Source organism: Schistocerca nitens, chromosome 3, assembly GCF_023898315.1.
Source record: "Schistocerca nitens isolate TAMUIC-IGC-003100 chromosome 3, iqSchNite1.1, whole genome shotgun sequence".
In the NCBI taxonomy this organism is placed as follows: Eukaryota; Metazoa; Arthropoda; class Insecta; order Orthoptera; family Acrididae; genus Schistocerca; species Schistocerca nitens.
Window position 1 is genome coordinate 700,274,923 of NC_064616.1, and position 9,906 is coordinate 700,284,828.

At 42.1% G+C, this 9,906-nt stretch overlaps 2 non-coding genes across 2 annotated transcripts; one reads left to right on the plus strand and one right to left on the minus strand.

The window, feature by feature from the left end:
- Positions 1-874: 874 nt before the first annotated feature.
- Positions 875-949, minus strand: Trnap-cgg (transfer RNA proline (anticodon CGG)). The gene has a single exon. It is a non-coding gene; the product is annotated as a tRNA-Pro (tRNA).
- A 368-nt stretch (positions 950-1,317) lies between these two features.
- Trnap-cgg (transfer RNA proline (anticodon CGG)) lies at positions 1,318-1,392 on the plus strand. The gene has a single exon. It is a non-coding gene; the product is annotated as a tRNA-Pro (tRNA).
- Positions 1,393-9,906: the final 8,514 nt, after the last annotated feature.

Here is a 9,906-nt window from a genome sequence, read left to right on the forward strand (position 1 = left end):
CTTTTGATGGAAGACAGCGTCTACACTGGGGGATCATTGTTCCGTGGGATGGACTTGATCATTCAAAATTGTCACACAATCCTTAGCACCACGATGTGGCTGCCCATATTGTCACGGAACCCCCGTGAAGTTTCACTCGTGGAACGCAAACTCGACCAGAAGTTGAAAACGATGTGAAACAAGACTCATCCGATCAAATGATATTCTTCCATTGCTCCATAGTAGAGGTTTTATGGTATCCACATCACGTTTTCCTGTTATGGGTAGGTGTATCACTGATCAGTGGTTTTGGAATTTCAATGCATCCTGCAACTCTCTGCTTATGGAGCTCCTTTCGCGTTGTTATGGTGCTAATAGAGTTCGAGAATGTGACACTCAGTTCTGCAGTCACTTTTGCAGCCGACGTTCTCTTAGTCGTATTTGTCATTACAATTCTCTTCAATGACCGTCTGTCTCGATCACTCAATATAAACTTGCGTCAGCTTTGTGAGTTAGCGAATTATGTTTTTCCTCTTCCCCGTAAGCGGGATAAATCTTCGATACGCGTCTCCGGCCATCCTGATTTAGGTTTTACGTGATTTCCCTAAATCATTTGAGGCCAGTGCCGGGATGGTTCCTTTGAAAGGGAACGGCCGACCTCCTTCCCAATCCTTCTCTAATCCGAGCCAAGCACTAAACATTTGTCCACGTTGGAATGCACTGAGCTCCGGCTTTATGCGCTCACAGCTACGTAGAACTCTACTCTAACCACGTGCGGCGCTTGCAAAGTTTTGAGGACATTGCACAGGTACCGTTCATGGTCAAATACAACAGCGCAATATGCAGACTTCGCTAACATCTCCATTTATGAAACTTCCTGGCAGATTAAAACTGTGTGCCCGACCGAGACTCGAACTCGGGACCTTTGCCTTCCGCGGGCAAGTGCTCTACCAACTGAGCTACCGGAGCACGACTCACGCCCGGTACTCACAGCTTTACTTCTGCCAGTACCTCGTCTCCTACCTTCCAAACTTTACAGAAGCTCTCCTGCGAACCAAGCAGAACTAGCACTCCTGAAAGAAAGGTCCCGAGTTCGAGTCTCGGTCGGGCACACAGTTTTAATCTGCCAGGAAGTTTCATATCAGCGCACACTCCGCTGCAGAGTGAAAATCTCATTCTAGAAACATCCCCCAGGCTGTGGCTAAGCCATGTCTCCGCACTATCCTTTCTTTCAGGAGTGCTAGTTCTGCTTGGTTCGCAGGAGAGCTTCTGTAAAGTTTGGAAGGTAGGAGACGAGGTACTGGCAGAAGTAAAGCTGTGAGTACCGGGCGTGAGTCGTGCTTCGGTAGCTCAGTTGGTAGAGCACTTGCCCGCGGAAGGCAAAGGTCCCGAGTTCGAGTCTCGGTCGGGCACACAGTTTTAATCTGCCAGGAAGTTTCATATCAGCGCACACTCCGCTGCAGAGTGAAAATCTCATTCTGGAAACATCCCCCAGGCTGTGGCTAAGCCATGTCTCCGCATTATCCTTTCTTTCAGGGGTGCTAGTTCTGCTTGGTTCGCAGGAGAGCTTCTGTAAAGTTTGGAAGGTAGGAGACGAGGTATTGGCAGAAGTAAAGCTGTGAGTACCGGGCGTGAGTCGTGCTTCGGTAGCTCAGTTGGTAGAGCACTTGCCCGCGAAAGGCAAAGGTCCCGAGTTCGAGTCTCGGTCGGGCACACAGTTTTAATCTGCCAGGAAGTTTCACATCAGCGCACACTCCGCTGCAGAGTGAAAATCTCATTCTGGATCTCCATTTATGTTCAAGCGTGCTTTTATCGCTCTGTTTATATATTTTTGTCTGTGCTCTGTAGATAGTAGCTGCAATTCTATTGAGAGCTCAAGTGTTTGCTGTTCTTTTTCTCACATGCGGAGTGCAATGACGGGGTTTCACGTTTCATAAGTAGCGTGGAAGGGAACGATGGCAAGCGCATTACTTATTCCAAATTTCGCCAGAAACAACTTAGATCAACCATAGAAAAGTGATTCAGAACTTCCTGTAAAGTAAGTTACTGAAAATCTAAATAGACTCTTGAGCAAGCTACTGAGAGGCTCATTCAGTGTGTGTAATTCGTGAGCAGTGAACTATGGCTCGCCAGAACGTGGTGAGGTTTGCGTGAGAGATATTATCAATGATTAGCCATTTAACATGCATCAGTGAGAACTATTTAACATGCATCAGTCAGAATAGCACTTAATTTACAAAACAGTTACATTATGTAGTAAAATCCCGTTTTTGGTCTTCAAGCTCCTTGCAATTTTCTGAAGTATCTTTATTTCATTTGTTACAATATGCGAGGTGATTTTCAACGTGTCTTTCGAAATACGGGTGAAGCTTATTAATTGCGAGACGATCATCTGAACTTTCCCTGTAAAGTACCGGCGGTGAAAGATTCTCTTCTTTAATGAAAGATTTCCCTACTTCAGTGTCACAAAACTTAGGCTCGAGAGACAAGGCAGCAACCATTCGGCGGTCGCCGAGGGTGGCAGTAGACTGGTTTAGTCGTGGCCTTGGTGCTAAAGGCTGCCAATCTCGCGACTGACATGGATCAAGGTCTCCGAGAGTAACAGGTAACAGTTACTCGAGTGTTTCTAGACTTGGTGCAACGTTTCTCAGGCGAGTCGAGCCGTCTTGGAAACAGTTTATCACCCCCAAGAGGGCAAAGTCATTCAATTTTGAGTGAGAGCTCGGATTGGACGAGGCAAAAGAGTAAAACCGAACGTGACTAATTTTACTAGCTCGTATGCGAAATATTATTGGCTGAGAATACTAGTGATCACATTACTTTTCACTAGAAAGTTTATTTCAGGCCACGTTTGACTGATTGCTTGACAACTGCCAGTAAATATTGCTCGTGATAGAGGAGCCTCAATGAAATGTCGACTCCAACACGTTTTCGTGCAACCATTGGCTAAGTGATATTCATGGGGTATTGATTATGACTATATAGTCGAAACCAAATAGCCACTGGATAATTTTATGAACACTGACAGAAATAAAATTTGCTGGAGTTGCGATTATCGAAGTTTTCGCAGTTTGACATTGCAGCCAGATGACGTCGATATCTTGCAACGAAATTTCGTGTGACAATCATTCAGTCATCTGTAGAGGTGATTTACTCACCTGAAGATGGCTAAATGTTTGTCAGTCGAAATATCGTGGTAAGATGTCGACAACATATCTTATGCCTCCCTAACACTAGTTAAGGGTTTTAGCCACTGCGCTACCTCACTCGGTGATCCTTCAAGGAACGCTGAGGTTCGCTTAGAAGAGAATGCCTGTCAGTAGGCTCAAAGCTGCTGGAAGGTTATTCTGTGCAGCTGAAGTATGGAAGTGTGGCGCATAGGGATGTAGAATCTGGTGACTTTTAATTCTGATATAGATGATGCTTTACAGTGAATTATAAATCTTTTAAAACCAAACAGAGTAAAAAATCAAATGGCTCTGAGCACTATTGGACATAACATCTGAGATCATCAGTCTCCTAGACTTGGAACTACTTAAACCTAACCAACCTAAGGACATCACACACATCCATGCCCGAGGCAGGATTCGAACCTGCGACCGTAGCAGTCGCGCGATTCCGGACTGAAGCGCCTAGAACCGCTCGGCCACAGCGGCTGGCACAGAGTAAAAGTTGGGAAAAGTATTAAATTATGTACATATATGGCCTCTAAGCAGTAGAGGACACCAACTACAATTCACCATTCACAAGCCGATTTCTACGAGCCCAGTTTACAAATTCTATGGGCTAAAGGTCGGACCTGGTGGTTTAATGGTAAAGAGCATGCCTGGAAACAGAGCGGTCGCGATATCGAATCTTGGCCGGACCACGCAAAGTTTCACCATGCTGTTCATTTTTGGAACACAACCTACGACCAGCTTAGAGACAGAAGTGATGACATTTCCTGCATGACCTGACCATAATTTTGCAGGACAATGCTAAAGCTCGTACAGTGCAAGCTGTTACTGATTTGTTTGACTGATGGGGCTGCTAAGTGCTATACTACCTTCTGCACTCCCCTGGCTTAAGCCCTCGTGAGTTCAACTCGATTTCTAAACTGGAGGAAACACTTCATGGCATTCGCTTCAGAACTGCTACAAATTCGTCAGGCAATACACCGCGCCGCTCGAACTGTCAACACAACTGGCACTGCTAAGAGTATCCTACGACTTCCACATCGCTGGCAATAGGTTATATATACACAATGCTGGCGACTACTCTGAAAGTCAGTAAAACTTCGAAACACGTATCTATTTTGCTTGGACGAACTGTAAATAAATAGTTGCCACTATTAACGTTCCAACCCTCGTATTTGTCTTTCGAGTGTAGTATGCTATCATTTTCGCTATTAGTGCATGTCTCAAGGAGTAATGCAAAATTTCAAAAAATGGTTCAAATGGCTCTGAGCACTATGGGACTTAACATCTGTGGTCAGCAGTCCCCTAGAACTTAGAACTACTTAAACCTAACCAACCTAAGGACATCACACACATCCATTCCCGAGGCAGGATTGGAACCTGCGACTGTAGCAGTCGCGCGGTTCCGGACTGAGCCCCTAGAACCGCTAGACCACCGCGGCCGGCGCAAAATTTCAACTTATCACTCTTTTCCCTTCCAGCCCCAGACGGGCTCTCCCGCTACGGTGTGGGACTGGCAGCTCCTGGGAAAAAGCGAGACAAAGTAAATAACTAAATAAAAACAAATAATCAAATACAGCGGAGAGTTCGAGTTACTCACAGGAGGGGAACAAGTGACAGTTTTAAAATATGAGTTACACTGCGAGGCGTCCCATGGATAGGGCAATAGGTAGCACACTGCCCACGGTAATAAGGAAGCCGGTTTCGAATACCGGTTCGACAATCACTTTTAACATGTCACAGACATTCATCGCAGCGAGTACTCTGTTTACAGTAGGAAAATGTCGGAATTAATTTGAACAAATGGGTACTTTTCAACGGTTTAATGAATATTTAGTGCACTAAATGAAGTTGTTAATACATAATGCCTTTTCCTGTCCTTAGTCACAAGCATTCCAAGAGCGACGGGATATGTAATGGTTTCTATTTAACTTTACTCCAGCGATAAGACCTTGGATCCTGTTTGGCGCTTGGACTAGCAGCAAGTCGGGAAGTAATGTGTGTGAAGAAGCTGTTAGCCATGTCGTGCGACTTAGAGGCATTGACAACCCTAATTTACCTACAGATATGCTGTCGAAGTGCCGTTGGTAAGTACCGACAACTTCCTGATGCTAACTAAGAGAATGTAACTGTTTGTATACTGTTTAAATATATAGCCAAGGAAACAGCTTCCAGCTACGTCTGCCGAAGCGTCAAGTGGCCACGTATTTTTTATTTATTTAGTTTTATTGGTTTCACGCAAAGCCCATTTCACCAAATACAATTATGTCACATAATGACACAAACTGGGAAGTTGTCTGACTTCATTACAAATTTTAAGACGTAATTGTGCGATATAATTAGTTTAGAAACTACATTAGTCTAACCGAGCCATATAGGCCATACCTTCTTCAATGCTATATAGATCAGTTGTAAGCAAGGTTATCTTCAGTACGCACTCTTATAACGAGATCTAATGGAAAGGTGCTATTTCACAATGTGCGAAATGATACGCTAATGGATACATAATAGGAATTTGCATGTATTTCTCATACAGTATATTTAGTATAGAAGGTCAAATTATTAAATGTAGTACTTGAAGCCAAACAAAGAGTTGTGTTCTTGAGATATTAGATACTACGAGGGTGAGTCAAATGAAAACCTTAAATACTTTTTTAAATATTATTTATTGTGAAGAAGTGGTACAAAGCTGTATCACTTTTCAACATAATCTCCCCAACGCTCAATGCAAGTCCTCCAGTGCTTACAAAGTGTATAAATTCCTTTAGAAAAAATTCTTTTGGTAGTCTGCGCAACCACTCATGCACCGCGTGGCGTAGCTCTTCATCAGAACGGAACTTCTTTCCTCCCATTGCGTCATTGAGTGGTCCAAACATATGGAAATCACTCGGTGATGAGGAATGGCGCCATTCCTTGCTCGCTCTCTTCGTTTCTGGGTGATGGAAGTGAACCCAGGTTTCGTCCCCAGTAACGATTCTTGCAAGGAAGCCATTACCTTCTCGTTCAAACCGCCGAAGAAGTTCTTCACAAGCATCAACACGTCGTTCTCTCATTTCAGGAGTCAGCTACCGTGGCACCCATCTTGTAGACACTTTGTGAAACTGGAGCACACCATGCACAATGTGGTGTGCTGATCCATGACTAATCTGTAAACATGTTGCAATGTCATTCAGTGTCACTCGGCTGTTTTCATTCAATATGGCTACAACTGCTACAATGTTCTGTGGAGTCACAACTCGTTGTGCCTGATCTGGACGAGGAGCATCTTCCACTGAAGTCACACCATTTGCGAAATTCCTAGACTTCCTGCTGTGACAAATATGCATCACCGTACTGAACCTTCATTGGCCGACGAATTTCAGTAGGTTTGACACCTTCACTACGCAAAAACCGAATAACAGAACGCTGTTCTTCCCTGGTGCAAGTCGCAAGTGGGGCGGCCATACTGCGACATTATGTGTGCATCTACACTATGCTGCCACCTACAAGCCATTCTGCACGCTGTTTGTAGCACGCTTACCAACTTACAGGTTAACGGCGCGAAATTTCGATTTGTTATTACAAATTTAAGGTTTTCATTTGACTCATCCTCGTAGAAATAAAATGCATATAAATCTTATCAGCAGTGTTTTACACATTTTTAGTACCTGCCTTTAAGAGATGTAATCAAGAATTGGTTCTAGGCGCTCAGTCCGAAACCGCGCGACTGCTACGGTCGCAGATTCGAATCCTGCCTCGGGCATGGATGTGTGTGATGTCCTTTGGTTAGTTAGGTTTAAGTAGTTCTAAGTTGTAAAATGACCTTTTTTTAATATTATGAATATTTATATATGTGTTTGGAGAGAGAGATTGATTTTTGATTGAGATTTTTACTTTAAGTCGTAACTGGTACCTGAATTTTGATTGCTGCCTCCTTGAATGATCAGCTTCTGCACCAGTTGTTGACGTATTGCAATTTGGAGGAAGTTATTGTTCTCTAAGGTTTAAAATACGACTCTGTTAGTTACTTGGCCGTATTGCCGATAGTACTGAGCCCAAGTTTTCGTAGCTTTTCATACCTAAGGGACCACTTTTGTAAGTAAGTAAGATCAAACAGCAATCTGCTTTTCGTGAGAAAAGAATATTGCTTGACACACAAACTTCATTCAAACTACACGTCCTGCTACATCAAAATTAGTCAGTGGAGTTCAGCACCATACTATTGTACAAGAACATAAGCCAATTACTGTAATGAAGAAATTATGAGAGGTTGTTACTTATTGAATGAAGACTATAGAGAATGCATTTCTTTTCCTGTATTTTAGTGAACTTTGTACACGTACAATTCTGTCAATTCACCTCCTTTTCCAAAAGCAAGATATTTCTATTCTTCACTTCCAAAAAATTTGTACACATAAATGTTTGGCAACTCTTACACATACTTCACTCGGTTTTATCACTAGAATATCAATTTTCATTAAATGTAACAATACGTTTTGAGCGACGGCGTAGCAACACGTCCTCTTTCCACAAGATACAGATTAACTGTCTTTTTTTAAATAAAATCAATTGTCTTTTTTTTTTAGAGTCCATACTCAAAGATTCTCTAATACTATCGTTGCGGGGATTACGCGCTAAAGAGTTTCTTGCTGTCCAGCTGCGCTACACTTCACTTCAAGTACTTTTTGAATCACATTTACATTTTCGGTATTTACATACATTACTGAGCTTCTCAGAATAAAATCAGGCACAAATTAGTTAAAGAAAAAAAGCAGTGGTGCACACATAACATTACACATTAAACATTGCTCAAATAGTAACAATGCTTTGCGTCACTTGCACGTTATTACAACACTACACTTTTTTTGGGCATGGAATCGTAAGCAGGTGGTACACTTCGAGTATATGGAGGCATTCGCAAAACTAATGTCTTCGTATCTTTTATGTGGAAATTATTAAAGATTTTTAAATAAAACTAACCTTATTATCATTCTACACCTTTATTCTTCAAGTCTACATATATTTCTCAGCATAGTCACTGCTCCCAACGCGAGACCAGTTCGTTGATACCGTTAATATAGAATGTTCGACTTTGTTGACGGAGCCACAACCTCACCTCTGTCTGCACTACATCATGACTATCAAACTAAAGGCCTCGAAGGTGTTCTTTAACTTATGCAAATAGATGAAAATCGGATGGGGCCAAGTGGGACGAACTCTTCGAATTCGGAACTCTGTTACAGCAAGCTGCTTCACACGCAATAATATAGTTATACCCGTATTACACACCGCCATGTTACACACTACAATTTGGAGCCCTATCGTGGCAGAGGCCTGAAGATACGTAGACATGAAGAATAAGGTTGTAGAATGTTCTAAGCGTTGTTTTATTTAAAAAGCTGTAAGAGTTATCACATAAAACATTCGAAGGCTTTACTTTTCAGCAAGCTCTTGTACATTCGGAATTAAGAATGTGACGTGCACATTTACTGGTAATCAATCCTCTGGCGACAAAGTTTAGTGTTGTTTCTTAAAAGCGCTAAAATGTTAACAAAAAATGACTCTAAGCACTATGGGACATAACATCTGAGGTCATCAGTCCCCTAGACTTAGAACTACTTAAACCTAACTAACTTAAGGACATCACACACATCCATGCCCGAGGCAGGATTCGAACCTGCGATCGTAGCAGTAGTGCGGTTCCGGACTGAAGCGCCTAGAACCGCTGGCCCACGGCGGCCGGCAAAATGTTAACATTATCCCACTGCTAGAGGGTATTATGTTTATATCTACGCAGAGGTAGAATACGTTCGTATGTATAACAGAGATACAGCACTATCTTTACGCTGTCATAAAGTACCGCACGTGTTTGTTGTAACACACTCAATTCAATAACACCTGGAAAAAATTTAAGAAAAAATGTGTTAGGTATTGCGATTATGATACTGGTGTTATGTTGCAATGTGCAATGAAACCACAAAAACTGGCCGCCGGAAATCAGCGCCGTGGTTTATGTCCGTTGGTGCACTGATGTTAAAGAAGTGAAACATATTACATTTTTTCTGTTTACCTTGGGAGCCCGCAGACGAGAAGATATTATTTCAAAAATCACAGGTAATTGATCTTATCAGTATTGTAGATCTGTTCTAAGAAGGCACAAAATCTTTTCTGTAAATATAATACGCTGGTATTATCAATAGATATAGTGCATTTTAAATGAATGCGTATAAGTTCGTAAATGGCCAATATAGCTGAATAAACAACGTACAGGTTTCATGTGTAAACTGTCTCATGTTCGAATACATGTGAATGTCTTTTTTCGCCGTAAGAGAAACATCCTTCTGCTTAAAAAATTTGTTGTCTATAAAGCTTTTGAACGTATTATACCAAACACACAGAAGATGCGACGGAATTTTGGTTATAAGTCAATGTGAGACACTTCTGGTGGAGAATGACCTTTCTTAGGAGCTGAAAAAATAAATTTACTATATGTTTGCATAATACGTGAGAATTATTCACATTGTTTCATTGATACTACGCAGTTATAGACTGACATTCTGTCGCGGCGAGTCAGGTTTGGAGGAGTACTATTTGTTTTTCTAACAGCCAGTGACAGTACAAGAGCAATGTCAAATACACTATGTGATCAGAAGTATCCGGACACCCCAAAAACATACTTTTTCGTATTAGGTTCATTTTGCTGTCACCTACTGCCAGATACTCCATATCAGCGACCTCAGCAGTCATTAGACATCTTGAGAGAGCAGAATAG